Here is a 27558-nt window from a genome sequence, read left to right on the forward strand (position 1 = left end):
TGCCTCTATCAGTTTGTAAAGCACTTTGGGATCATCTCAAATGGAAAGTGTTGTTGTTTGTCTGAGCCAGTATTTTCTCCATGTTTTACTTCCATTTCTCCTGTTAGATATGTCGGGTTTCATTATATCTTCAGATAAGGCTGATGTGAAATGGGCTTCTGTTTTGTTTTCTCACCAGAGGAGTGATTCATATTCAAATTGAAATGTTGTATTGCTCTAAGCCAACCTTCTCCCCATGTGCTAATGGGAGGAGAGGGAGACACAGACGTGGACCAAGCAGGATTATTTTTCTCCTACTGCATTTAGAAACTTTCCAAATGGCTTTTTAGGAAGGCACGTGGACTTAACTGCCTGGCATGGGAGAATCCTGGTCTTGCATGTTTTAAGAATATGAGATGAGGCTGAATTTCGTCAGCTGTCTGTTTAGGCTGCAGACCCATATGCTACCAGCACTGTTCTCCAAAAGGAAGAAGACAATTTATGATCCATTTTAAGTTGAGGATTTTTTTTTTTGTTTTGTTTTGTTTGGGGTTTTTTGTTTGTGTGTTTGGTTTTTTTTTTTTTTTTGCGTGGTCCTGTATTTTCTCTTTATTCATACCACTAACTTTAAGAAAGTTGCTTGCACTAGTTTTGGGGCACTGACTCCACAGGCACCTTTTGCAGCACAGCCAAGGCCACCAGCTCATGGTTTCTGCTGGGACCATGACAGGACCCACAAAGATAACATAAGAGTTGTGTTGCTCTGTCACCTACATGTCTAAGTGAATGTCTTTGTAGATCTTGTGGAGCCTGGTGGCTGTCCCATAAACATTTAGACTGAGATAACAGTGTATTTAATGGAAGCCAATAAAACTTGGGTGAATATTCTCACCTTAGTGACCTCACTGAGCCAACTGAAGAGGAGATTTACCATATTTTAAACTTAAAACCCAGCTCAGTCTGTTCTTTTCCTTGGTCCTTCCAGGTTGGGCTTAGGTATGTGAAATGATCCTCCCCCACTTGCCCTTTCTGTTTCCACAGAGTTTGTGAAACTAGTTGAACGTTCCTAAGGTCCCCTCAAGTTTTGAGATAAATGTGATAGATGCAACATTGATCCTTGGAGGATCTGTTCCCTTTAATGGAATATCGGTGGCCATGTCCTCTGTGTTGCTTTGACAGTTCAATTACGCCGGCCGGCTGAGGGCATTGTGAGGATCGAAAACATTCTGCATTTTTGTTGGCTTAAAATTAGAATTTACGTGAAAGTTTTTCCAAGGAGGAAGAAAGAAAAGAGACAGTGACAGATCTTCGTAGCCAATTGTAGGTTCATTCACCACAGGAGAGCTGATGAGACAAATGTGAGACCTTGGTTACACGTCACCTAAATACTTTCTGACTTAAGAGCATTTGAGCTGGAATCACTTGCAATTAGCATGGGCTTGGCAGAAACTGGCACTGCTGCTGTTTGCATAGAAGCTGCTTGCATAGTCCAGTTGTGCCATGGGGAAAACTGCTGTTAGCAATTAGCACAAGGGTAGTCTTGAGGTGGTGTCTGTGCAGTGGCTGCTCTTAGAGCAGCAGATGTCCTTGATGGCACACCAGCAACTCTAAAAACAAGAGCCTAGCTGTGTGTCATCTGTACCTAGTCTCTCTCACCCAAACGTGGTAGTTAACCTAATTGTCACCGTAGCCACACGTTTTTTAGGCAGCTATTCATGTCTGGGGGCTTTTAATTGCATTGCTTCTGAGAACCTAGGCATGTGCATGGTCCATGGAGATGTGACCATTGCTACCATTGCTCTGCTCTTGACAGTCTGCTTGGGTGAGGCAGTTTCCTCAGCTCGCTGTGGTCAGGCTAATGCTGAGTGCAACCTGTTGTAGACTCAAATGACCCAGCTGGGATCAATTGCCCAATTGACACAATAAATTATATTTAAGTCTGTTCAGTTAAGTAAATAATGAGGACCAAAGGGGCACCTGCTGGTCCCCATAATCTGCGTTGCTGCTTGGAGATTGCGTGAAGAATCTCCTGCTTGCTTGATGGAGCCTGGGAGCTTGTGAGTGGGTGGCGTGGGAACTGGGGACAACTGAGGATTTGTACAGGGATGCAGAGTTGCTCCTTGGGGCAGAACAATAAATGTATGATTCTTGGCCCTAGAACGAAGAAAGCAAGACGCTGTGGACTTGTTGCAACCCGTGCAGTCTTTGAATGTTTTCTTCTTGTCAGATGCTGCTGTCACATAAGTTATTTTATTGCCAAAGGGCAGGGAATGAACTAGTGAGGTGGGAGAGAGGGGTATGTACTGAAGGGCTGTGTGTTGTAAAATTCAGTGCACCAAGTGTGCAATTCTTCACTTTCTGCTTTTGCAGTGTTTATTTACCTGTATGATTTAGGGGGGGGAGAAGGCATGGTGGTGTAGGAGGTACATCTGTCTCATCCAGGAGAAAGCACGTGTTCAGATGAGAAAGCATTATGCATACAATGCCTGAAATCAGCCCTTAAAATAGCACACTCCACATCTTAGTAATGTATTCAATGTATCTGGATAAGAAACAGTCTGATTGAAGTATTGAGCTTATTGTAGTGTGTCTGCTGTGACTCATCAGAAAATTGAAAGTCTTGAGACAAAACTCACCCCCCTTCAGTCTTTTTGGAAGAGACAGGAATTAGTCTTAGATGGGAAGTAATTAATTGTTCTGTGATTGCCCTAAATAGGTACTGAACAACAAGCTCATACTGAAGTATTTATATCCTAAGCCCTGTCTTGTGAGCCCAGCTATCCAGAGTCTCCATCAGACAGAGAGAGTGAAAAAGAAAGTTCTCTAGAATGAGCAACACTTCCACCTACATGCGTTTAAGCGAGACTGGTTGGAGGTGAGCTGGTAGGCTGCATGCTGTAATAAGCCATTTACTAGGATAATGGCTGCAGGCTACAAGTGCTGTTTCTACTTAGTCTGTCTATTCAATGCAAACATTAAAAAAGAAAAAAGAAAAAACCCTCTCCCTCAGTAAAGTCTATAATACTCTTAATCCTCAGTGTACTCCATGGATATTAACTCAGCCAATATTGTAACACCTCATGGAGGCAGGTGGGCCGTACATGCAACCCCTTTCATCCACCAGAGAAACTGAGGCAGTGGGAAGGACTTTAGGCTTCTGGTTTTAGACTTGGGCAAAGTCCTGGGCAGCAGTCTGGCTTGACGGTGACTAGGATGGAGCTGTCTGTTGGTCTTTGGTGGGAGCATGGGAATTATGACTTTCAGGGACTAATCCCATAAATTTAGGGTTTCATTTGGAGAGATTTGCTGCCTACTGTTGCAGGCTGCACTGCCCTGCATATGGAGTCATAAGAGGGTGCATTGGCGCAGCTGGCAGAGGTGGATTGTGGGGGCATGAATATGTGCAGGAATATCTCCATAATTTACTGAATGGGTATAGCCATTATATATCTGACTGCAGGATATTACTGGGAATCCAGATGTTGAGAAAAGAAGCAAGAGAATCAAGATGATCAAATACCTGTTTAAAAAAAACAGTGCCCAAGGAAAAGGAGCTTGATGGCTTTGTGTTTGTCTGCAGTGAAGTCATGGCAACAGAGCACTCATTTAGCAAAATTAACTGTTTCTCTATCTTACAAAAAAAAATCAAATGAAAATGATGCAAGGGAACGTCCTTTTATCTAAACCAAATGAGTCCATTTGTGCCAAAGCAAAGGAGTCATTCTTGGGAGTTTTCTCCAGAGAGCATGTACTTTATTAGAACAGAATGTAAAAGTTGTCCCAAAGCCATAACTGTAAAAGCCTGGTGCCCTAGGCGAGCACTTTCAGTAACAGGAAAACCAAAGTTAGGTTCCTGTACCCGTATGGTGTTGAAATAGGAGCATGATTTTAAGCTTTTGGATACAGCTTTCAGGAGGACTATTATGTCTTTGAAGTTCCTTATGGGTAATGCTTAGTTTCGAAGGCATCTAGGGACAAAATGCTGATGCTGCGTTGGTTTGGGTGTACCCAAATACTTGTAAAAAACCAGTTGCCTTTAAGTACCTTTGACTTTCATTAGACCATAGTCTTCATGCCAAAGACTCCTTTTTACTTCCTAACTTAAGTAGTATTTGAAGTAATTCTCACAAAAGCCCTGGAAATAACCCTTCTGTGCTACTTCCGTTTTGACGTTTGCTGCCCATCTCCGTGTGCAGACCACTCTGTGAAGCAGCAGGCAAGGTGAACCACACAGTGACTGTATTGGTAGGCATGAAAGTTCATTTTACATCACGGAGAATCTCATATTTGGAATTCAGAAATTGTTCATCTTAGTGATGAGCAGGGGCAAGCTCCAAGGAAAATATCACAAACTCAAATGTGTTGCTTGAGGCGCCCAGGAAGTGGTGTTTCTCTTAAGCAGTGTTTTCCAAACAGATTTTCTTTCATGACTATCCTGGATATGGTTTTAGGCAATGCCTTATGGTTTCCATGAAAGTGTCTGACAGGAGAGTTGCAGAGCTTTCATCTGTATGAAGGAGTGCAACAGTTTGGGGGAGATTTTCAAGTGTGATTCGCCTTTGAGGTGTTTTCTGTCAAAAATGTTGGGGAAGCTTCAGACTAATTGGAAACCTGCCCATTCATTGAAATCACAGAATGTTCTGAGCTGGAAGGGACCCCCACGAGGATCATTGAGTCCAGCTTTTAAGTCAGTGCCCACCAGGTGAACTTAAGTTGTTTTCCATTGCTTCTCATACCTGGATGACACTGGTGCCTTTCTCCTGCAACTTAAACTTTGGTTTAATGAAAGTGGGAACTGATTATAGATGGATGAGGTTTGGTCACTGAAGAAAAACCATAATCATTTTATATGCAGGTAGATAGCCCAGATGTTGTTGTGGAGGTCTTCATGTAAAAAGCCAACGTTTGAGGCATTTTTTGGAAAACATCTTTTTCAGAAGGGACCTTGTGAATAGTAGGGCTCTTCACGCTGCTGACTCATGCTTGTCAGATGGGTTGCAGAGGCTTGCTGGGGGTCCATGATGTTTTCCAGCTCAGCTTCAGGCCGGTGTATTTGCAGTATTGGCCGGCTGTTTGTTTCTACTTCTTTCTAATCCCCAAGCCTGCACATACCCTTGCTTTAGCTGTTAATGGTATGAGCCCTGCCTGTGGGCTTGGATACAGCCCCCTGGAGGGAGGAGAGGAAGCAGGTGAGGGTGGGAGTGCAAAACCCAGGCAGTTGCACATCAGATGTTGTCAGAGGCTTTTGAGGAGTAACATCTCACATCTCAGGCTTTCTGCAGTGAGGGATGAGATCCCCAAAACAGAATATTCTCAAGCTATGCAGCCCCAGCCCCATGGGTTGTCCCAACACCCATGGGGTGAATAAGCACAGCGGAAAAGCCTGAGCAACTGCTGCCAAACGACTGGGAAGATGCAGCCCACGGTGTCTGTTGTGTCTGAGATCTCTGTAAAGTCTCTCGCATCTTTCCTCAAGTTTAGTTTTCCAGTGGAGGCTGTTGCAGTAATGAGAATGTCTCCCATCTGCTCCTCACATGGCTTGGCACATTTAGCCAGAATATATATTTTTATTGTGGGGTTAGCCAGTGGTAACCATGACAATTAGACTTATCACGCAGCATTTTTTTTCCTCCTTGAGTCAGTTCAAAATGCTGACAATTAAATAGATACAGTACACTTTAGAGATCCATCAGTCTCTTTGTTGTCTTGACAACCAGAGTATATTTAGAAATGTAACAAGTACATGGAGTTCAATTGCACTTTTGCTAAAACATAGTTTTGTAGCTTGAGAATTTAATCTGTTGTTTGTAGATCCAGGTGCTTATTTGAGCTGTACCTGACTTTCTCTTGGGTCTCTCTGGGAAGCTCCTACATCGGCTGATGAAAAGAAAGTCGTTGTCAGGCAGGGAGCAAACCTGCCCACTGTGTGTGGCAGGGGCTTGGGTGTGGGACTGGCAGCCCCTTCCTACTTGGGTACTGGATGTGCTGTGCTCCTGGATGCTCCTTGTGCTTATGGTTTGACTTGATTTGCAGTGCAAAAGGAACGTGTGTGATTGTTGTCCCAGATCTGCTGTCCCTGGAGATCCAGTTCAGCAAACGATGCTGGGGAGCTGTGAGCAGCACGTCTGAGCATCCTCTCTCAGAGGAGCTGCTCTCACAGTTCAGTAGCACTTTGGGACAGGAGGACAGTACCGTGGAGTGTGATGCTGGCAAACTGTGATAGCTTTCCTTCTGCACCTGAGCTACTTCAGCTTTGGTTGCAACTGGGAGCAACTCGCAGCCACTGAAGCAATAGAGGAGACTGTTTCTCTTGCTCACTTCTTCTGTTTTATTTTTGATTTGAATGGGGTGTGTCTTTTTGATTTTACCAAAAATTACTACTAAATTTTTTTTTTGTCCCTTTCTATTTGATTGCAAAATTGAGCTCATCCTCTACCCACTGAACTGGAGTAGCAGCATGTGGGCTAGCTATCTGGAGCTATGGATTTTTAAGGCTGCATTCAGGGCTGGAGGAGCAGGAGGGAATTATGATGGACTGCACTCTGGGGGGCTCTGAATATCCCTATCTCCCACCAGCCCCGTGCACACAGTGAGGGTGGGTAGGTGGGTGTTGAGTGGCTGTGTTCCTTTCTACCCTTTCCCTTGCTGAGCCAGTAGAGAGCTGTGGTCGGTGCAGGCACCTGTGTGGGTGTGACAGCCATACCTGTAAGTGTGGTGACATGCTAGCCCAGAATAGCAGCTTGGACATGTGGCTCTTATCTGCTGCCATCCTACAGCCCAGTGCCTGTGAGATACAGGCTGGCACCACAGTGCCCTTGCTACATCCTTAGCACAGGACCTGGCAGTGCCTCTGCCTTGCCTTACTTGTGCTGGCTTACAAATCTGTGTCTGAAGAGAGAGGCACCCAAATAAGTGATGAATGAATGAAATGAAAATCAGACAAGGAAATACCTTAAACGTTCCCCACCACCCCTCCATCTGGCTGACCCAGGTAGTGATGCTGGTCAGAGGTGCCCCTTCGGAAGGCTCGCAGGTCGAGGAGCTGCTCAAAGGGACTTCTTTGTGCTGGTGGCTCTTTGTAATCAGCACATGACAGGGCCTGGGATGCTTGTGGATTTTCTGCAAAATGTTAAGCGAGACTCTTCCACTTCTCCTTGCTTCAGGCTTGGCTTATAATTCATGATTGGCACTATAATTTGGCCAGAAAAAAGGAAAAAAACTAAACAAACCAGGATTCTCCTTTGTCAGTAAAGCTGTGGCAATGCAACAGTCTGAACAGGAGCTTGGTTACAGCCGATAGAGTGGCCTTTTGCCCAAGGGAACTAGTTCATTTGGTGAGATGGTTTAAAGAAGACAACAGTAGGTCCATGGCACAGATGTAGTGATGTTTGGCAGTGTTCAGCCCTGGGCAGAGGTCTGTAAAACTAGTCAGTAGCACTGCTCTGCTTCTGGAGAGCACAGTCAGTACAGGCTTGTCTCTGGGTGGTTTATTACAAAGAGGTGAGGAAGGCTGAGGGAAAAGAGTCAATCTTGAGATCAGCTATTACAGCAAGTGACAGCCAGTGAAATGCAGCTGTATTTCCTTGGGTGTATGACATCTTGTCTGTGCATTATACCCAAAATATAATTTAATAAGGCTCAAAAGGAGGACAGAATTACATGATTTCGCTTCCTTATTCCCCACGTTTCTTTTTCATTCATTATCTGTCAAGTAACGTTTGATTTCTCAGTGTGTGTGCACAGCTCGGTTTCATTTTTCTGTTTTCTTTCCTCCCTCCATTTTACCAATTTCCCAAAGAAAATCCCAAACTATAGTTATATCTCCACTCAAACTTTGTTTATAGAATGTTATGTATTTTTCCAGTGTTTCATAGCTGCTGGGATTTATTCTTAAAATATAACCACCAAAACCGAATGATCCTAATGAGTCTTCAAGAATGTTTTAAAGAAGTTATCCCAATCCGTCTGGCAAAGATAATGGTCTTCCATTAGAAGATACTTAGGTGGAGGTTGCATGAGCTGTAATGTTTATGGGTCTGTAGATCTGTAACCAGACAAAATCAGAATAACTCCTTGGATTTCAGTGGAGCTATGTCTGTTTATTACAGCTGAGGCTTAGGCAGTGCTTTAGACGCAATTGCAACCTCTGTGAAGTTAAGTGGGGTTTTGAGTTAATTCCTGGAAGCAGTAATGTCAGCAAAGAAGTGAAGGGCTGGGACCCACATACCCTGAAGTCTGTAACTTCGGGTTGCTCTCCTTCCATTATTGTCAAGATCAGATTCCCTTGGTTGGGGCTACTAATTAAAATGCAACTTCTCTTAAGCATCTCCCAAAGGCAAGCAAGAGAAAGTGGAAGTGCAGCCTATGCAGATTCTCTCTCTCTCTCTCTCTCTCTCTCAGAAAATGCTAGTGGTTAGGTTGTTCTCTCTGACTGCTTGTGGTTGGGCTGTTGACCTGGAGTTTGTGTTTTCCGGCTCCAAAAAATACAAAAGCTCTATGCTGAGTTATCTGGCTCTGATGCAGAGAGAGCTGGGTTCTCCTTTCCCCCTACTTATTCATGTCCTTGCAGCCATCAGGAGACATGGGCCACCACTCATCACCCCCACTGTGTGTGGCATAAGTGATTCACCATGCGTTCATTTCTGGTCACATAAGGGCCATTAGTTTAAAGCAGGCTTGAGGCATAGGTTAGCATTAGCTATTTGAAGTCTGAAGTCTGAAAGCAACATCAAACAGGGAGCAGAAAATGTATCATGCACAGAAAAATCTCTGGGATTTGTTTCTCCCTTTAAAAAATAATAATAATAAATTCCAAACTGTTTGCATATGCTGTCTCCTCTGTGGTCAGGACACCTGTCTGCCCCTTTGCTGATACTTGATACAGGCTTACAGTGCTTGCAAAAATGTTAACGCAAATTTTTTGTCATGGCAAATGTGAAAAGAATATCCAGTGTCTGTGTGGGCAGGTCCTCAGCAAATTTTTCTGTCTTCTTATCCTTTGGTGTGGGTCTGAAGCAACTGCTGCTGCTCTGCTCCTCTTCCATCACTGCGGACCAGGAGTGCAAAGCTGCTGCCCTGCCAGACCCGGTTCTCCTGAGCAGAGACAGCTGATGGTGGGTCTAATGAGGTTTAGCCTGGTTTCCTTAAAACAATCATGTTCATGAGTGGCTAGATACGTCTCTCCTTCCTCTCTTTAATGACTTAATCCTTGGCTAATCTCAGGAAAATAGGGGTGAGGATGCAGTTAGGAGGAGCTGGAGGTAACCTGGTATAACCAGGAGCATGGTGGGCTGGGAGAGCTGGGGCAGGCAGAGGTGGACCTTTCATTAATCATCACTAGTATTTTTTGAACTTGCTCATTTCTTCTCCAAAACTGAGATGAAAGGAAATAGAAAACACCAAATAGGCTCAAATATCAATAAGCTGGAAGTGTGAAAGACTGCTGGTTGAAAGCAGCTTGTGGTAACTTAGAAAACCTGTGGGTTTTTTTTTAATTGGGTGTCTTTGGAGGCACCCAAAAAGGAAATCAGAGCTGGAGATGGAGGTAGGGTTTGGGCTGTCCCACCCTGACTCTTTTTCCACAATGGCTGTGTGTTTAGTGCATCCCATCTTTGCTTTGGTGCTTCTTGATGATTGCATGGCAAAGCCAGTGCTGTGGGAATGACTCACCGTTGGCCTGAGCGGCAGTGGAGGCTTGGGAAGAAGAGGCCTTTTAAGCATGAGAGGCAGAAGAGCGTCTGGTCAGGCTTTGAAAGGGACTTTGTTACCTGCAGCCCTTACGTCAGTGCCTTTCACCAGCTCTACAGTGATTTAAAACAAGTAGCTTCTCTTCCAAGTAAACCTCAGCTACTTCAACTCTTGCTCAGATGTAATCTGTGCTGCCAAGGTGTGAAAAACCCTATATGGGTCAAAACAAGGACAGACTGACACATAAGTTGTTTCAGAAAGAGGAAAAAAAAGCTATGGTCTGCCCTGTACAGAAGGGCCGCTGACCTTACATGCCCTTTTGGGGCTGTTTTCTTGGCGAGGGGTTACAGCCAGCTTGATTTACTTTCTGCTTTTACGATGAGCAAAACGTTGATTCTGACCTTTGTGTTTGCACCTGCAGAGGTCCCTTGGAAGAGCCTGTCCGTACGTCTGTCTGGGTACCTGAAGGGGCTGCCTTGCTTCCAGGTGAGGAATGGATCAACTCGAAGGGCTTTTGCCAACTGCTGAGTTTAGGGAGAGTGGGAAGACCTCAGTACCACATTTGGTTGTTCAGCAACTGATGGGCATTTCTCCAAAGCCTGGGGTGGTGGGAGGCCAGCCTACCCAGAAGGCTTGAGGTGATTTTACTCTTTCTGAGTCCAGGTCTAGAAGCAGCAAATGTTCAGGCCCCTCTGGGAATGGGGGTGTTGTATGGGAACAATTGCTTTGTCCTGTGGGCCATATTGCTTTGACTCCTTTTTGAACAAAGCTTTCTTGCTTGTGGACCTGAACTCATTCCCCATCCATAGTGTGGCTCTCTGCGGGCTGGAGACACTCCCAGCTGGTGATGGAGAGCTGACTGTATTATTAGTTTTAATCAACCATGCTTCAGTGGATGAGTAGAAATTCATATGAGGAGCAATTTAATTTCAGGAACAGTGTCAGGGCAATGGGTGTGTCCTCAAGCCTCTCTCACTTGTGCCATCCCAGGAGACAAAAGGGTACTAGAGGTGCTGCAAAGTCATGGCTCCTGTGGGAAGAAAGCAGCGTGCAGCCCTTTTGAGAAGCAGATAATCAATGAACTGCTACCCTGGTGGTTTTGACTAGTGGAGCTTCTTTATTTGCCATGATGTTACCTGACTTGAGGACTGTGAGATGTCTGTGTGATATGCCAAAATAAGGAGTAGTGCTTCTTCACCCTCTTGTGTCACTGAATGTAAAGACACTTTCGTTCTGCCCTTTTGCTATGCAATGCACATCCCTCCTTTCTTCCTTTACCCTCTTCTTGGGTTTAATTTTTGTGGGGTTTTTTTTGTTGTTGTATAAATTATGGGTAGCTGGAGATGAGATTTCAGCATCCTATTTGCTGCAAACAGAGGTCATTAATAAATGTTGAAAGACAAAGACAGACCAGGGATTAATAAGCAGAGGACAGGAGATTAATAGCAAGAGAGCAGAATTTGGTTCAAGGCCTGATCTTCCCAGTTGCTAGGCTATGGAAGATTAATGGCAGCTCTTCTGTTAATCTCACTCTTTCTGTGGCAGCTTTCCTGGCTAAGTCTAATAAACTGTCCCAGTGGGTTGCTGTAAATATGAAATCTAGGAAGAAACCCATCCTTTTATACTGTTAACTAAATAAGGCAGTATTAGTTTTACTTTCTGTTCAGAGCTTGAGCAACAACATCAATACATTTGTGAGTGGTGAAGTTAGATCTTCAGGTACTTACTACTACTCCTCTCAAGACAAAAACGTATCATAAAACGTATCTTACCAAGCAAGCTGTCTCCAACAAATTGGTTTTTTACTCTGTGTCTTGTGCAAGAGATTAATTTCTCTTCTCCTGACTGGGTTTTCAGCTTGCTTTCTGTGAAAAATTGGGCTCTTGACCTGTTGCATCGGGCTTCTCATTAGGCTCAGCGTGAGATTAGATCGTTTTAAGAGAACACTAACTTTGCAAAGAACATTCCTGGTTAAATTTGCAGGGGAACTGTAGAACATGGGACTATGTCACAGAAAGTTTATTTGATAGAAGGGTGCATGGAGTTCTGGGTGTCCTATATAGGTTGTCAGCCTCCCTCTCCTACCTTTAGGCTGAAACTGCTGAGTCAAGCACCCCTGTAGTCCTTTGACCTCTGCCCTTGGATATTTTCCATAGTCTTCACAAAGATGATCCCAAGCTCTTAGTGGATAGGGTTATAGTGAAATCTAGGTATGTGTTCCTGTAACAGTGAGCGTGATGAAGCCAGGGCTAACATCAGAACTTCAGCAAATATCCATCAAAACTTCAGCAATAGCTGAATTTCTTTTCCAGGGAAGAAAGGGTGTACACTGCCTCAGTGGCCCTGTAACAAAGCTTTTCCCCCCTCATCTGCTCTTGCATGCAGTGCCCTTGGCTTTTCAGAAGTTAATTGATTTGTCTATATTATTATTCTCTATTTAATTTTATTTGTGTAAAGAAGAACACACGCTAATCTTTCTCCAGAGAAATGTTTCCCATTGCTCCTCTTTGAACCTTGGCCCTGGGTCTGCTGTTTCTTAATGAGTGTCTAACTAAACAGCTACAGTTCCCACATGCTCCAGCCTTGACACAGACATACTTGCACACCCACGTGCCTGCTCCCAGTTGAACTGAGCAGCCTGCCTGCTCCCTTGCCCTCTGGCTGCTTTAGGATTCACATTAGCAAGGCGGCACCTCCCTGGGAAGCCCTACATGCGAGAGGGGGCTTTATACCTGCGGGTAGAGATAGATTTGGCATCAAATGAGCTGTCCTATGAATTGGAAGGGCTGTAACCTCTTTACCACGCTGTCCCCCCCACCCCCAGGCTTGTTTAATGTGCTTCTCCAGGAGCCTGGATTCCTGTGGGCTGCGCTGCCCGCGGCGCAGACCCAAGCGAGTGCCGAGCACCGAGCTGAACACCCAATACTGAATTACTGTCTGGTATGCCACTGGCTGCCAGATCTTTGATAGCTTGTTTTTAATGAAGATTCCTCCTGTAATTCCTAGAATATCTTGCAGTGCAAAAAAATGAACGGTGTGTGTATTTTGCTGTGGGCTGAATTTTTTCCTGCTCTTCACAGTTCCCTCCGTGAACAGAGAGGAAAGGGAGGGGGAAGCAGCTGACTGCTTTTTTTTTGGTTGTTGTTGTTTTTCTACTTGACTTCTGTGAAATATGTGGCGATCAATCGCTCACAACTAACAAAATGTTTTTGTTTCTCTTTGCAAAAGCATATGGGAACTGCAGGAAAAGCATATGGGCCTTTTTAGGAAAACATATTGGTGAATGGACAAATTATAGTGGTGCCAATATGTTTTGGATGTCTGGCTAGACCACTACTACTACCACACTTGCTGGCATGCAAACACATCCACAAGATTTCCAGCATGTGAGGGGTGTGTTGCTCCTGGGGAAAGGCAGGCTGTGCTGGATCAAACTCCTGTTAGAACAGTGCTGTGATCCATCGTTGGTGTGCGTGACTGCCTCACCATGTCCCGGGCTAGGCTCATGTTTATGACAGCATATCCATTCTCTCTGAGCCCAGAGCTCCACTTGCAGCTGGCTGCAAGCAATGATAATGGTAACCATTTTTCTTTCTGAAGCCCTGGACTGTAGCCCTCTTAAAACCTGAACATCTTGCAAACAGGCTGGGCAGCCTCTGGTTTTCCTCTGCTGCTCTATCGAGGTCTTTATGTGTTGGCTTGGGCTATTATTTTTAATTTTTCTATCAAGGGGTTTACTTTTGAGGAAATGCGGAACATTTGCATTATTGCTTCTGGTCCCAGTCCTGATTGCCCTGATACTGGTGACCCATGGAAAGGCGTCCATGAGCAATAGGGGGATTAAGTGCTCTTGGTTGGTGGGTTGGTTCTGGTGGCTCACAGCATCCCTACAGTGTGAGCTGCCCTGCTGTGGACCCCTGTGCAGGGAGAAGTCCTTGACAGCTCCAACTGGGCAGTCCTTCCTGCTCACCCTGGCAGCGAGGGAGTGCTGCCTGCTCTACCTCTGCCTGTGATGGGCATGGCTGTGCTGGGCTGCAGGGGTTGGTAGCAGTTCTCTGCCCACACTGGGTTTCAGCAGGTCCCAGGGCACTGGCTGAGGTCTCCTTGCACAGATGTGCACAGGGGTAAACACCTCCTGTCTGTAAGAGCTCACAGTCTAAGTGGACAAAACTGAGCTGCTTAGAAGGATGTGAAGGTCTGTGAGTGCTGGGGAAGATGGGCAATAACTGAACTCAGGCGTGGTTTCATGAGCAGGTTCAAGTGGTCTGAGTTTGTACCATCGTTGGAAGAGGTGGTCCTGCTGTTCCTGTGCCCTAACCTCATTTCTGCTCATAGAGTAATTTTTATCCTTTGTAAGATAAAAGTGAGTGGTGAGACAGAGGAGGAAGCAAAATGTGTGGCTAAAGACTGAGGGGATAAGCAAGATGCACATTTGGTCAGTCATTTCGACACAGTGTTGTTTATCTCAGTTATGAACCTGCACTCAAATATTCTGAGTGGTAATTCAGCACCTTTTAGTGTTCTTCCTCTTATGCCAACTTCAGGGTGATTTGCTAGTGAGTAATTTTACATTATTTAATGTAGCCACTTTCCATATAGCTCTTTTGTTCTGTGAGACAATTCCCTATTTTATTATGCAAACGGTACATTAAGATCCTTGTGGGCCCAAGTTCCCAGCAGTGCTTGAGATGATGGCAGAGAAAGAGATTATTTCAGAAATCATGATTCTCTCCTCTAGAAGCTTTCTTGGAGTTCTGCTTTAACTGCTTTTGGTATTATACATGCTTAAAAAAAAAGAAAAAGTTAAAAAAATCCAGTACTTCCTAAATGTTATAGAGCTCAAAAATACACTATATGCCTTGTCACAATATTTAATACAGAGTGCTATTTACAGTAATGAATCAAAATGTCAGTTTTTAAAATATGAACTGTCAGAGTGTTCCTACTTTGCAGAAAACTTTGATATGACAGTTTGTTAATCATATGACTATTACATCAAATGTGTCTAAGAGTACTTTTGCTCAACGAAGTCTTTTTTTATTCTTTTCCCTGTTAATTCTGGTAGGGTTGTTTGATTGAATACACTTTGATTAGTGGTCAGAAGAATCCAGAACTGAATGCTTTTGTGTATTGACAAATGGGATGTACCACTGCCTGTGTTCTTGCTGGTTGTGGTCACATAGTCTTAGGTACAGCCTGGTTTGGATCACTTTCCCTTGTGTGGTCATCCCAAATCTGCTGTGTGCAGGGCTTAGGCTCAGAAATGAGCCCTGACAGAACAGTGCTGATGCCTTCAGGGGTGACTCTGCATTTGGGGCAACTGGGCTAGAACTGTCTATTCAGTAATAAAAAGCTGGCTTGTACAGTAGCACTACTAATCCCTATAGCTTTAACATGAAGGCACAAGTAAAATAAAGAAAAAATCAATTTAAAAGTAAAAACAAAAATAAAAATAAAGGCTGCCCACACCTCCTTGATGAGTTGAAGGGCTGGTTATGCAGGGCAGGGTTGGTGTTATTTCTGGAGGAGGAGGAGGCAGGGGGCTGGGAATGCCAAGGTCCTCTCCCTAGTGATTACTCTGGATGAAGGTCAAGAAGTGTGTTTGTGCCCTAAACTCCCTTCCATTAATGTAGACCAGGATGTTTCCCTTTTTTGTTCTTTTGTTTGCTTATCTGCAAAATGGGAGTAATTAATTGGTATTAGTTAACTCACAAAAAAACCTTAAAGCCGATTAGTCAAACAACTGCACTTCCTGGTGAAGACAAGGGAGAGCTTATGTAGATAACTGTGCTTTAGAAAATAGCCTCTGAAAGGAGGAGAGGGTTCAGCGTGCTGATGTGAGGATTGGAGGCCAGAGAGGAGTCCCAGGTCTAGCAGAGTAACATTCCTCCACCCAGAACGTGTTTGCGCCACATTGCCTGAGGCTTCAAATGTATTCCTATTGCTTGTTAAAACTCTCAGCTACCATTGCATAGGTCTTACAAGTGCAATATTTCTGATTTGGAGTCGGCCCAGCACAGCTATGGGAATAGGAGGAGTCTAAGAAGGCAAAAGCTGTGTGTCAGCAACCCAGAAAAGAGGAGCATAGGCAATGCAAGACAGTAAATCTTAGAATCATAAAATCATAGAAAGGTTTGTTTTGGAAGGGAACTTTTAAAGACTGTTTCGTTTAAATGCACCTGCCCTGGGCAGGAACACCTTCCACTAGATCAGGTTGCTTCAAGCCCCATCCAACCTAGTTTTGAACACTTCCAGGAATGGGGCATCCACAGCTTCTCTGAGCAGCTTATTCCAGTGTCTTATGATAAAAAATTTCCTCCTTAGGCCAAATCAGATGGTCTTGATTGTGGATATTTCTTGGGGCCTGATTAACTTGGCATTTCAGGGGGGCATGTCTATTAAATAACAACCTTGACACTTTCACTGATGTTATTGAAGAGGTGATAAAAACTTGTTTTCAGGGGTGTAGTCACATATTTAAGTGCACTTTTGAGTAGCACATTAGCCAGCTCTTGCACGTGAAAGGCACAGGTAAAGGCACTGAATGTATCTGAAGTCTGGTACGCAGAGGCCCACTGGGTCTCACCAGTGGAAAGAGACTTGGGAAGGTGAAGGCAGTGCTGTAATATCCTGCTGATAGAGGAGGTGAGAAAAAATAGAAGGGAGAGGAATGGGGGAAGGAGGCAGCTGGTGTGTGAGGCAAAGAGCAGGAGAAGTTTTGCTAATGGTGGTGCCTGTTGTGGACCACTAGGAAGCCTGGGAGAAGCTGTCACGTGAAGCCAGTCCCAAAAAGGCTCTTTCACAAACACAGCAGCGGCAGAGGAGTTGCCAGCAGGGAGGGCCACCAGTAAGACGTATGTGAGGGCATCACTTTTCAAACCTCATCTTTGTCACCTCCAACGAGCGAGTGCTGCCGTGTTGCCTCATCCCACAGAGGAACACTGGTTATTATTCAATTTTCATTTTAGACAAACCACACTGTTAGTGAGATGATTTTTCTTTTATTATCGTTAATTCAATGGATGGAAAAAGAGCTCTAACAGATGTATGATTAGCAAGGCATGAAATTAAAAATGTTTACGTACAAGGAAAAAGGTTGTTTACTACCAAATTCCTCATTTGGAAATTAGCGATACTAAGATTGGCCATGCAGTTCTGCAGCAGGCCTGCAGCCCCCTTCCTTCCCTCCCCCAGCAGCATTGGCCGAAAAGTAATAATATCTGTAGTGTTACCTTTATTAAAAAAAGTAGTAAGACAACTGAAAAGGGAGTACCTGCTTTTGGATGCAGATTATCCAAAGAGATTATTCTCCCATTCTGGCACTGACAGTGTCAATTCAAAGAAATATTTTTGACTGATGTTTAAGCTCATTGATTAGGACAGATTTAATATTTTGTATCAAAATTCATTTGGATGGAAAATAAGGTTCTGATTGAATAATTCTGAGTGTGAGTGTGTCCTCTTACCCCTTACCCATCCCTCCCGCCACATGTAATGAAATTTTTAGTTTGAGAAAATTATCTTTTTTTCTTAGGAGCTCTACCTGTGATGCACAATTCTCAGGTACAGCTGCTCTTTCTGGATTTCCTTTAAATATCATAGAAAGATAAATTATGCTAAGTTGGAAGGGAGCCATCAGGATCATCGAGTGCAACTCCTGGCCTTGTGCAGGACACCCCAAGAGTCACACCATGTGCCTGGGAGTATCTGGTGATGAATTTTGAGAGAGCTACATTAAGAAATGTGCATCAGAAACACTTTATTTATCTGTGTTACACTGTTGAGATAAGCCTGGTCCTACCTAGGACTGAACATTTCCTAGGTACTTTGAGTCTCTCACCTATCTCATTCCGGTCATTTTGTCCTCTAAAACCGTTGTGGCCAAGTTCAAGGCTGGCACTGGTTGAAGTTTGGGCTATTCACATGTCAAGTTTCACCTGAGTGAGTGTTTGCAGGACCCACACCTGAGGTGTCATCGTGATGGATTCTGCCTGCTGAGCCTGGATGGCACTGAGCAGAAAATAGGAAGAGGGATAAAAGATTGTTCCTGCGCTCTGGGAACAATTGAGACAGAAAATTGCTTCCAGGATTTCTTCACTTTTCCACAGAGGGTAATCAGCCTGTGTAATTCTCTGCCACAGGAAATACCGCCTGAATCTGTTACCCGAAGACAGCAAGCAAAATTCAGATAATGGCCTGAATACCAGAGGTGCTGCAGAGCAGGGACTGTCCCTTAGTCAGGGTTTTTTTAGTGTAGCGGCTGCTCTATATGTCATGGGATGTCACAGTGGTGCAGCTAATATGACAGATAATTGAGTAATTGCTTAGATACTCGGCATGTTCTTGTACACAGTTTGACTTGGTGCCCTAAACAAGGAGATAAGTTTGTATGCTGAGGTTGTAGATGAAGTTTTACTTAGTGTGATGCTCGGGTTATACCCCTGAGATTGTGGGGGAGGTTAGAGCAATTCCAGTGGAGTTATGGGTATCCAGTAACTTCAGTCCTGTTCTTGGCTCATTTTTAATTTTTGCTTCATAAAGGTAAGCAAATCACAATTTCTGCATCTTTATTTGTTAGTCTGGAGGATGGGGCAGCACTTGGGCTACTTGGCAGGGATTTGTGTTAAATTTCTAACAAGGCCTCTCAGATGTGTTTTATTCCAACTTTTAGAGGAAATTATTTAAATTTTTTACTTAAGTGAGAATGGTTGTAGCCAAATCATTGCACAAGCATTATACCTGCTGGGCACTGAAATTTGATTCCTGAATTTCCATTAGCAGGTCATACTGGGCCAAAGAATCTTGAACCGGTAGAATAGAAGAGAATAAAACAGAATGGAGTTGGTGTTTGGTTATGGGCTCTGGATGTCATTGTTCCTGACTGTTCATCTGGCTAATGTTTGCTTTTGTGTAGTATTTGTCTGTGTCTGTGCTTCTGTGCACATGGGGAAAAGGAGGACAAATATCACTGGGGTGGATTAGCATTAAAAAATAGTTAACTGATCAAAGCCATAAAGCTTGTCCAAGTGAATTCTTCAGAGAAATAGTTTTGAATTTCCCAAGCAGCCGCAGGCCATAAAAGCGAAGCGCTATCATTCAGAGATGCAAAAAATCCCATTCTGTTGGCGTGTTGGACCTATTTGTTCCTTTTTAGGAGGGGATTCAAAATGTTTTCTTAATTTTCTTCTGAACAGCTCACTGCTATCCATCATGAGCCTTTGCCAGCTCTGCTCCCCCTCTGTTTTAACCCTCCACTGAAATCTGTATATCCATACTTAACATTTTGGATGCCTTTTGGTTCTGTGCACTTTGCAGTGCAATAGCCCTTACAGAGCATGTCTTGTCTCTGAGCTCAGTGTTGTAAAGAAAGGGATAAATGTTGTCCCCAGTGTCTGGATGGAGGTGACAGGGAAAGCAGGATGCAGATGGAGAGTGATGCCTGAGGGGATGGCAGGGGAGCCCTTTTCCTGATGCCATGTTCTGTCTTGTTACTGGTCGTGCCCCAGCAGGAGCACCAGCCCCACCAGGTCTGCAGAGCAGGTGGGGCAAAGCGGGAGGGAACTGCATTTCTCTCACATGGAGGAGAGAAAGCAAAGCACATTGTTCAACTGCTCAAAGTTATTGAAGCCTCATTATTGAAGGTTAAGCAACCAGCCTCTGGGAATTGGGCACATAAACTTGCTTTATGCTTATGACAGTCTCTCTTTCACAGTGTTTTGCTTTGTCGCTTCTTAAGATGTACAAAAGAATGGAGTGCTGGTGTATGGTCCATAGACAGAGTGTTTGGATAGCACGGTCATTAGTAGGAATGAAAATTATACTGTGGTGGATCAGAGCTTGCCAAGAAACAAAGAAAGAAAAAACTCTCAGAAGACATGAAGTGCTTTGTAGCTGGAAGTGCCTGTTGCCCTGTGAGAACTCAGCTGTCCTTTTCAGTCCCAGTCTTCTCTTATTGAAAATATTTTACTGCCTAATACCTACTAGCTTTTTAATACTGCCTAATTGTATGCACACCCCCCCAAAAGAAAGCCACACATATTTTTCTGCTCTTGTAAATGTTCAGGGCCCCCAGGGAGGGTGTTAATGGCCGTGTCCCAGCCGCCTTTCAGGCAGAGAATTCCACTTTTACTTCCCTTGTGAAACTTGGAGTCTCATTCTCCAGATAACCAAATTTTAACCACATTTACAATGTGTGTGTGTATATATATATAAATTTTTTCTTATGGTGAGTCCTAAGGATATTCTCCTAGAAACTGAGGTCATCTTTGTAACAGGTGGGCAGTGCATGGAGGGCAAAGCTGCGTCTGAGGGACAGGCCTGCAGCTTTTGAAAAGGGATTAGATGCTTGCACAAGTGTGGGCATGACATTTGTCTGTTCCTTATATACACCTCCTGTGCTTGGTTTCTGTGGTAGAGCAGAGGTGATTTACTCACATAGCAGGGCCATTTGCTACAGTGAAGTCATCATTGTTCAGTTACTAAAGCAATATACAGGCACATCCATATACAGGATAGTGCAAAGTCACTGGGAAACTCATCTTTCTCCTCCAAGATTGTACTTTGGCCTCTTGTATAGGCCATATCCTACCCTCAGATGGGAGCAGTGCTCAGCTGCTGATAATATGAGGAGAAATTGCATCTGAAGCTGAGGGCCCTTCTGCTCAGGGAAGCTATTGCGAAACAAAGCCAGGGTGTGAATTTAAAGTGCAATAGCTGTTCTGAGCGTACTTCTCATGTGGGCAGTCTTATTCTGCTCTGAGAGGGCCTTTGTGCAGTTCTGCTTCATCCAGTGCCAAAGGCACTCTCAGTGCAGAAAGAAGAATGCCCACACAGGGAGCGGATAGCTTTTCCAGGCTATTTCACCATGCTGAGGAGTCCCAGGAGATGCCATGTTTTTATGTCCCCATGAATGTTGCAGGAGCTTACCCTTCATTCAGCTCACCCTTCCACCCGAGCTTTCAAGGAGACGTGTTTTGTGATGTGCATGTGGTGGAGTTGCGTCTTCTGGACCCTGCTGGGTGCAGCTTGCATCACTCATTTGCCTGAAGTTCTGGGGCTGATCTCTGGGATCCCTGAGGTCTTGGTCTTCTCTGGATGTTGCTGGTGTTGCAGTTTGGCATTCTGCATCAGTGCCATTGCTTCTCGTGGTGTGTCCAAGCTGCTGAAAAGAACTCCTGTGAGAACATGTCTATGATCATGTGTTGTTCCTTTTCATACGAAATTGTCAAGCAAACCTGTGCACTGGGTATGATCGTTATCTGAATACTGTTGAACAGGGAAAAAAAATCCCATCTGTTCTACAAAGAGGCAGTGTAAAGAGCAGGCTCTGTGACTAAATAAATTCACATCTGTTTAGCAGAACCATCAAATGGCAAGCAGAGGGGCCTAATGTGAATCACATGTTGAAACCACAAGTATGAGTGAGATGAGCTGCAAAAGAGAGAGCCTGGAAGTGTTGATCCATGTGAGCAACTGTTGGTTTCTCTCCTTATTCTTTCCCTCTACCAGTTTCCTGAGCAAATGCTATAAAATCAAAAGATCGGGAGTGTGCAAATGTCTATGCATATATGTGTGCATGAGTTTGTATTCCTTGCATGATTAAATGACCTTCCTACATCATCCTGAGCCATTGGATCATAACTTCAGTTGGAAGGGTACTGGATGGGGGTGGGGCTGCAGAGAAGGGAGAGCAGGGCTGACATGAAGAGAGCAGGTTGCCTAGTGATGTGAAGGTGCTTCACAAAAAAAAAAATGGCCCTGGGGGAGCTTGTTTTAAAAAGGGACTTGACTTGGAAGTGATTTCCTTAGGATATCCCTCCAGCAGTGTCATCTCAAGGAAGCTGATGGAGCAATCTAAAAGCTTCAAAGCATAGGTTATGCCTTCATGTGCTCAAGCTAATTTCAAAATAGGTATCCCAGTCCTAACAGACTGCATCTTTCCATGGATCAATGTAATTTGTTGCTTAGGTTTTCCCCTTAGTGTTTTAAGCCCTGCAGAAACAAAGGGCAGCTCAAGTTTCTGTATTGGTTGCATTTGCTGTTTATTTCTTTTTTGCATACCAAGAACATGTCAATACAATTTCAAAACTTAGTATTTTTTGTGACTTAAGGCAGCAGTTGATAACTTAAAAACATGAAAGCTTTGGGGATGTACATACAACTCAGGTGCCTCAGTTAAGGTTCTTTGGCTGGTCTCCATAGCCCCTTGAAGTGTCCATGCAGAGGAGCAAGCATCTTCTCTCCCACAGGATCTCATGAAAAGAAACATGCAATAATTTTAGTCTCAAATAGTTTCTTGTTGCTGTTTTCCTTTTTGTCCTAGATATTCTGCAGTAAACGAGGCCAAACTTGTGGGAGCAAAGAGTGATGGAAGATAGGCTGTTAGACCTGATTTGCACAGATTCTGATCTCCTGCAGCTCAGTCTGCTCTCTTTAGCTGACAGAGAGCTGTGCTCATACAGCTCACCTGGGATGTGAGCTCTGCAGGAGTGCACTGGAGGTAATGAAGCACTTAAGGGCTGACGTGGTTGAAGGTCCCTAAGGAATGATTAAGGTGTTGGCAGCTGTGTTACTTTGAAAGAGAAATATGTGTGTTACACAGCAAAGGCATGCTGAAATGCCTTTCAGATGCTTAGTTGTGTGTGGGAACATGCTTTGCCTTAGACCTGTGAGATAGCAGTAGCAACTATTGAAGGGCATTTGATAAATGGAGCTGTGTGTGTGCTTACCAGCTGCAAGGCCCAGCTGCCTGCCCGAGCATAGCTCAAAAACAAGTGGTTGCCAGCAGTGGCTAAAATACAGCAGCATGTAACTATCTCTAGATACATTAAAAGTTTGGTTCTTCCTTCCCTCCAAAAGTTCCCTCTGCTCAGGATTCATTTCCCCTCTTCCACCACCTGCCGCCAGTCTCTTCCCTGAAGGTACAGTGAGAAGGTAGAAGAGTGTTGTAATGTTTTCCTGGAGACTGTCAGGTTTGAGCTGTTTCACATCTAGGGAACTGATGTGGCCAGTCTAGTATGAAAACTCCTTTGTCACAAGGAAACTTCCTACTGATTTCTGGAAAGGGAAACAAATGGTTAGTTTGGGTGGTCAAAACCAGAAGACACTAATGCGATGGTGGTGGAGCAACTGGACTCAGCTTTTTAATATGATGAACTTGTTTACCAAACTTGCAAGGCCAGTGTGTATGCCTGGCTGGATTAACTTTCTAGCACCATGGTTTGCACTATTTGGGGAATATCACCCAGAGCTTTGCATATCACTGTCCTTGAATGAATGGACACAGAGTTAAAGGGGAAGAGCAGCAGTTTCTTGGGTTGGTGCTTTGTGATTTTATGAGTTTCAAAGTAGAATTGAAAATTAAATCTCAAACACTTGTCTTCTGTCGCAAGTTTCTATTTGGAGAAGAACTAATGTTCTACAGTTACTAAACCAGAGATTTATCTTGATGTGCTCCAGAGTGTCATGGTGTGCTTTGCCTTTGCTTTTAGTATTCTTCTTCACCCATTTCCCCGTGCTTCCAGAACCACCTTCTTTGAATAGGTATCTTCTCAATGAGCTCTATGTTGTGTTTTTTGCAAATAGCATGGAGGTAGCTTATATCACCTTGTGACCTACCCCACATCCTGTGTGACCATGGACATTGTGGAGCTCCTCCAGCTTAGGCACTATCTCAAATTATGCCTTTTATTCTCCTTTATTTCTTGACGAAAGGGCTAGAGAAGGCTGTGAACACCCAGTCAAATATGAGTCCTGTGTGTTCTGTCATTGGCAGTAAAGCAAACTGGATATGGGGCTGCTTCAGGGGGAGCTTGGACAGTAGATTGAGATGAGTTATTGTGCACCTTTACTCCCTGCTGTTGAGGCTGTTAACCATCAAGGAGGCTGTCTTGCATCCACCAGTTGAAGTGGGATGTTGAAGAGCTGGAGAGGGTCCAGAGGAGGGTCAGTCAGGGACCCAGAGCACATGGCCTACAAGATGAGGATGAGTGCTTTGGCTCCTATCTATCATGGAAAGGAGGCAAAGGACTGATCCAATGGCAGCCTGTGACTGCTGCCAGGGGCATTGTGAAGATGACAGAGCCAAATGCTTCTGTCCAGATGGCAAAATGAAGTGCCATGGACTTGCATAATAGATTGGGAGATTCAACTGGAGAGCTGGAAAAATATTTTCATTGGGAAAGTAGTGTAAGACTTGAACAAATCACCAGGTATCAGGGAATTCTTCATTTTGGAGGTTTTCAAGGACAAAGCCACAGCAAGCCTTATCTAGCATTGGTGATAGTCCAGTCTCCTGCTAAAAGCAGGACTTGGTAACCTGCAGAGATCCTCTCTTTCCTGACAGTACTGCAGGCTTTTAGCTTCTTAAAGGAGGAAGCACTTAAATCTTTATTTTTGCTTTGTGTTGCAGAAGGGAGACAAGATGACACTGGTGTGCTCATGTCTTGATGATGTCAAATCACCTGTTGTCGTGAAACTCAGAGAACTGTAGTCATTTTCTGACTGTTTATACAAAGGGCTTTGTGCACTTCCTTTCCTACAGTTTTATACACTCAAATATCTTGCTTCCATTAGCAATCTCTTCACAGCATCAGTTCCCAGTAATCTGGCAGCAGTCACTCTTCAGTGTATTAGGATACAGGATTTTCCATACGAAAAAAAGGCTTTTTCCTCTGATTATTTGCAAGGTGCCATGGGCTGAGCTGGCAAAAGTGAGACAGGTTGGTGAAGTGCTCTAGAAGTAGTCATCCAGGGATTTGTTGTACCTGAAGCTGTGACTTCCAGGATGGCTTGGGATCTGGGGCAGGAAGAGTTAAGTGGACCAGATGGGAAGAAAAGAATGAGGGGTCCAAGATTTTGATCCTGGGCACAGTTCCTGTCCATGAATTGATTTAATTGCTTGCTTTTTAGGCATTAAAGAATTTCAAAGTCTGGATTGTACTGCCAGCTCTTTGAGGTGTCACAAGAAGTATACGATGGCATTGGGCCTGCACGTGCTTCCTTCCTGAGTAGGGTCCGTGCTGTGCCCGTGTTCTGGGCTGCAGCTCCTTTTCCATTCACAGAAACCCTCTTTATGACTTGGGGTTCAGAGTGCCAATAACAGATATGTTTTCTTCCAGGGACAACAGCAGCTGACTCTTCCTGCAACCACAGCTAGTTCAGAAGAGCAGCAAAGTGCAGGGACCCCATAGTAAATTGAAAACCTGCCTACACCCATGCTAGCCTTGCTCAGTAGGACCTCAAGCTGCTTCCTTGTTCACTCCATCAGTTTCCCACTGAGCTCAGATCCCTGCTATCTCTCCCCAGGCTGAGACACACACACACACCCTCAGAGCACTCTGCAAAGCTAATACAATTATCTGTGTGTGTCAATATGCTACCACAGTCCCATTTGGTCCCATTGGGGTCTTACTGGTATCTCATAGCTGACCTGAATGTTAGTTCTGCACAGTTCCTTTTTGTTTACAGCCAGCATCAGCATCCAAACTCCCTGAGCTTGCTCTGACAGCCTTAACCTTGCCATCTCTTGTTGTCCTGTTTGCTTTTGTCTTATGTGGGACTCCTGATAGGCCTGATTCCAGTGCGTCTGCATTGGTTGAGAAGTTCAGTCCCTTAATCATTTTATTTGATGGATAAGCTCTGTGTTGCTTGGCAATCCCTCGCTGAAGTAGGAAGCCAAGTACTGAGCTGTGCTATAGGCAAGACATTGAATATGGGCACAAAAGGAATAAAGGCAGCTTTTTTTGGCAAAGAGGTCTTGAAATAAATTGTATGCAGGAAAATAGTATTTGTGCAAGGGAACTCATGGTCTGAGACTCCCAAAATAAACTTTCTGCATCATTCTGCCTGTTTTTACTGTCTCTATTAATATATTTCCTCTCTCATTTTATACACAAAATTCTGAAACATCCATCTCAAACTTTTCATCGTGGTGTAGCAGCATCCTCACTAACTTGTAAGTCAGGTTATCAGGAAGAGAGACTTAAACAACTGGAAGAAATTTGTCTGGCTCAGAGCTACCTCCTGGCTCAGCACTTTAGGTTCAGCCTTAAACTTTGCTTTATTTGAGTAAGCCGGCAGATCTACCTCCTCCACGGCAATTGCCCTGGGGTTTGTTGTGACCACAAGTAGCTGAGTCTTTGGGTTAATGTTTTATCCAATATGATTATGTTTGGAGTAGCTGAGGATTGTCACAAGCCACGGAAGTCAGGAATCAGCTTGCTCTCTGGTGAAATTTTAATGCAGTCGTTAGAGTTGTATTAGATTATATAGATCTATGTCTTTACTTCAGTGCACATGGACCAGTCAAGTTCAATTTATTGGGATTTTAAAGCCTAGTTTTTCGTCGGACAGCAGGATGTGACATGGCTGTAAGAGAAAGATCTTGTTCATCAGTTTTTATGTGTGTGTTTTGCAGCAGCAGTCAAATTCAAATAGCCAGCATGCAATTATACAGGGAGAGCAAAGAAGTTTTATGTTTAGTTTGCTCTTCTACCTTTCTATTACTGAAGCTGATATAAGAGAAGTGAGGTAAGGGGGGAAACTTAAACTTGACATCAACATCTTGATTGATATCAAGATTGTCCGAGCAGCAGGGTTTTGGTGTAAGAATTATGATGATATTGGGTTGGTGTCTGATGAACTATTTTCATGATGATATTAACCTGTGTCAAGCATCTTTGTACCAGAGAGACTGTTCTTTACCATCACATCTTTGCAATCTCCACTATGTACTTGCTGTCTGCTGTTTACGTCTGAGTAATACTGTAGAAGTTGTAGTTGCTTTAGTATGTGCAACTAAAGTCACATCCCAAACTGGTGTAGATCTGCTGGCAAAAAAAAGTGTAAATGCAGCTGTGCTAGGGAAAAAAAGGTTATTTTCCAAGTATTGGTTATTGACTTTCAAGAATGGGGACAAACTCTGTCCCTTTCCAAACCATTGCAACTAGGGAATAAGGAATATAATGTTGCATTGCCAGTAGGTGATAATGCTGGCGTATCTTAAGGGGGATACAGTAATTGCAAACCAGTTTGAGTACAGATAAAGTCCCAGCAGGGTCTGGGGTTTTAGAGTCATAGAATAGCATCATCCCCTCCAGGAATCTCTGGAGGTTATCTGGGCCAACCTTACTCAAACCTTATTCGGGGTGATCTTTGAATTTAAGTCAGGTCTTCTGGAAGATCCCATGGAAGTTTAATTGAACCTGTTAAAGCCAGAGTGAGACATTACCAGACTATATTCTTCGAGGAATAATTCAGCATAAGCAGTGCTCTAACTAGGTTTCTTTCTCCTTTAATTCCTCTGATTACATTAGTGATGTCCCACAGCAGGAAATAGGTAAATGCTCTCAGCCCTATTTAACTGGAGAAGTGACTTTGATTTCATTTACTTTTTTATTTATTTTACTTTGAGGGAATTGGAATGAAGATAAAAATGCCTGCCTTATCCAGGCAATGGAAAGAAACTCTGAATCTGAGGGGAAGAGGCAGGGTTTGAGGGAGGAGCTTTTTTGGACTGGTTAATATTACAGGACTTAAATTTGGAGCGATGTTGTGCAGATCGGCAACGATTAAGGGAGTTCCAAAGGAATCCCAATTTCCCAAATCACATAATTTCCCATACGATGTAAAATAGATGAGGATAAGTAGTACCATATGGGTACTCCCAGGAGAGCTTGTGCTGAGTTTATAAGTACCTATGACACTTCCTATGTTTGGTTAAAGGCCTCTAATGAGATCAGAAGTTTTGACATTGTATCCTCTTTTGAAGGCCACAAGAAGTAGGAGAGCTTCATGGCTGGAGATATCAGCCATAAATGGAGAAATAAATTCATTTAACATTCAGAGGGGAACAGTGCCAAGAAAAAAAAACAGCATTGGCAGTTTGTAAAG

General features: G+C 43.9%; 1 protein-coding gene across 6 annotated transcripts in view; it reads left to right on the forward strand.

Moving 5' to 3' along the window:
- Positions 1-27558, forward strand: part of LPP (LIM domain containing preferred translocation partner in lipoma) — a 327367-nt gene that overhangs the window by 83565 nt on the left and 216244 nt on the right. For 5 of the 6 annotated variants that reach the window (XM_032697402.1, XM_032697401.1, XM_032697403.1 and 2 more), the window contains one exon: positions 10088-10152. The exons of the other annotated variant lie outside the window; for it this stretch is intronic. The gene's annotated coding sequence lies outside the window, so the exon portion shown is untranslated. The remainder of the gene's footprint in view (positions 1-10087; positions 10153-27558) is intronic. 6 annotated transcript variants of the gene reach the window in all.

The sequence above is a fragment of the Chiroxiphia lanceolata genome, chromosome 10 (genome assembly GCF_009829145.1).
Source record: "Chiroxiphia lanceolata isolate bChiLan1 chromosome 10, bChiLan1.pri, whole genome shotgun sequence".
NCBI classification, from domain to species: Eukaryota; Metazoa; Chordata; class Aves; order Passeriformes; family Pipridae; genus Chiroxiphia; species Chiroxiphia lanceolata.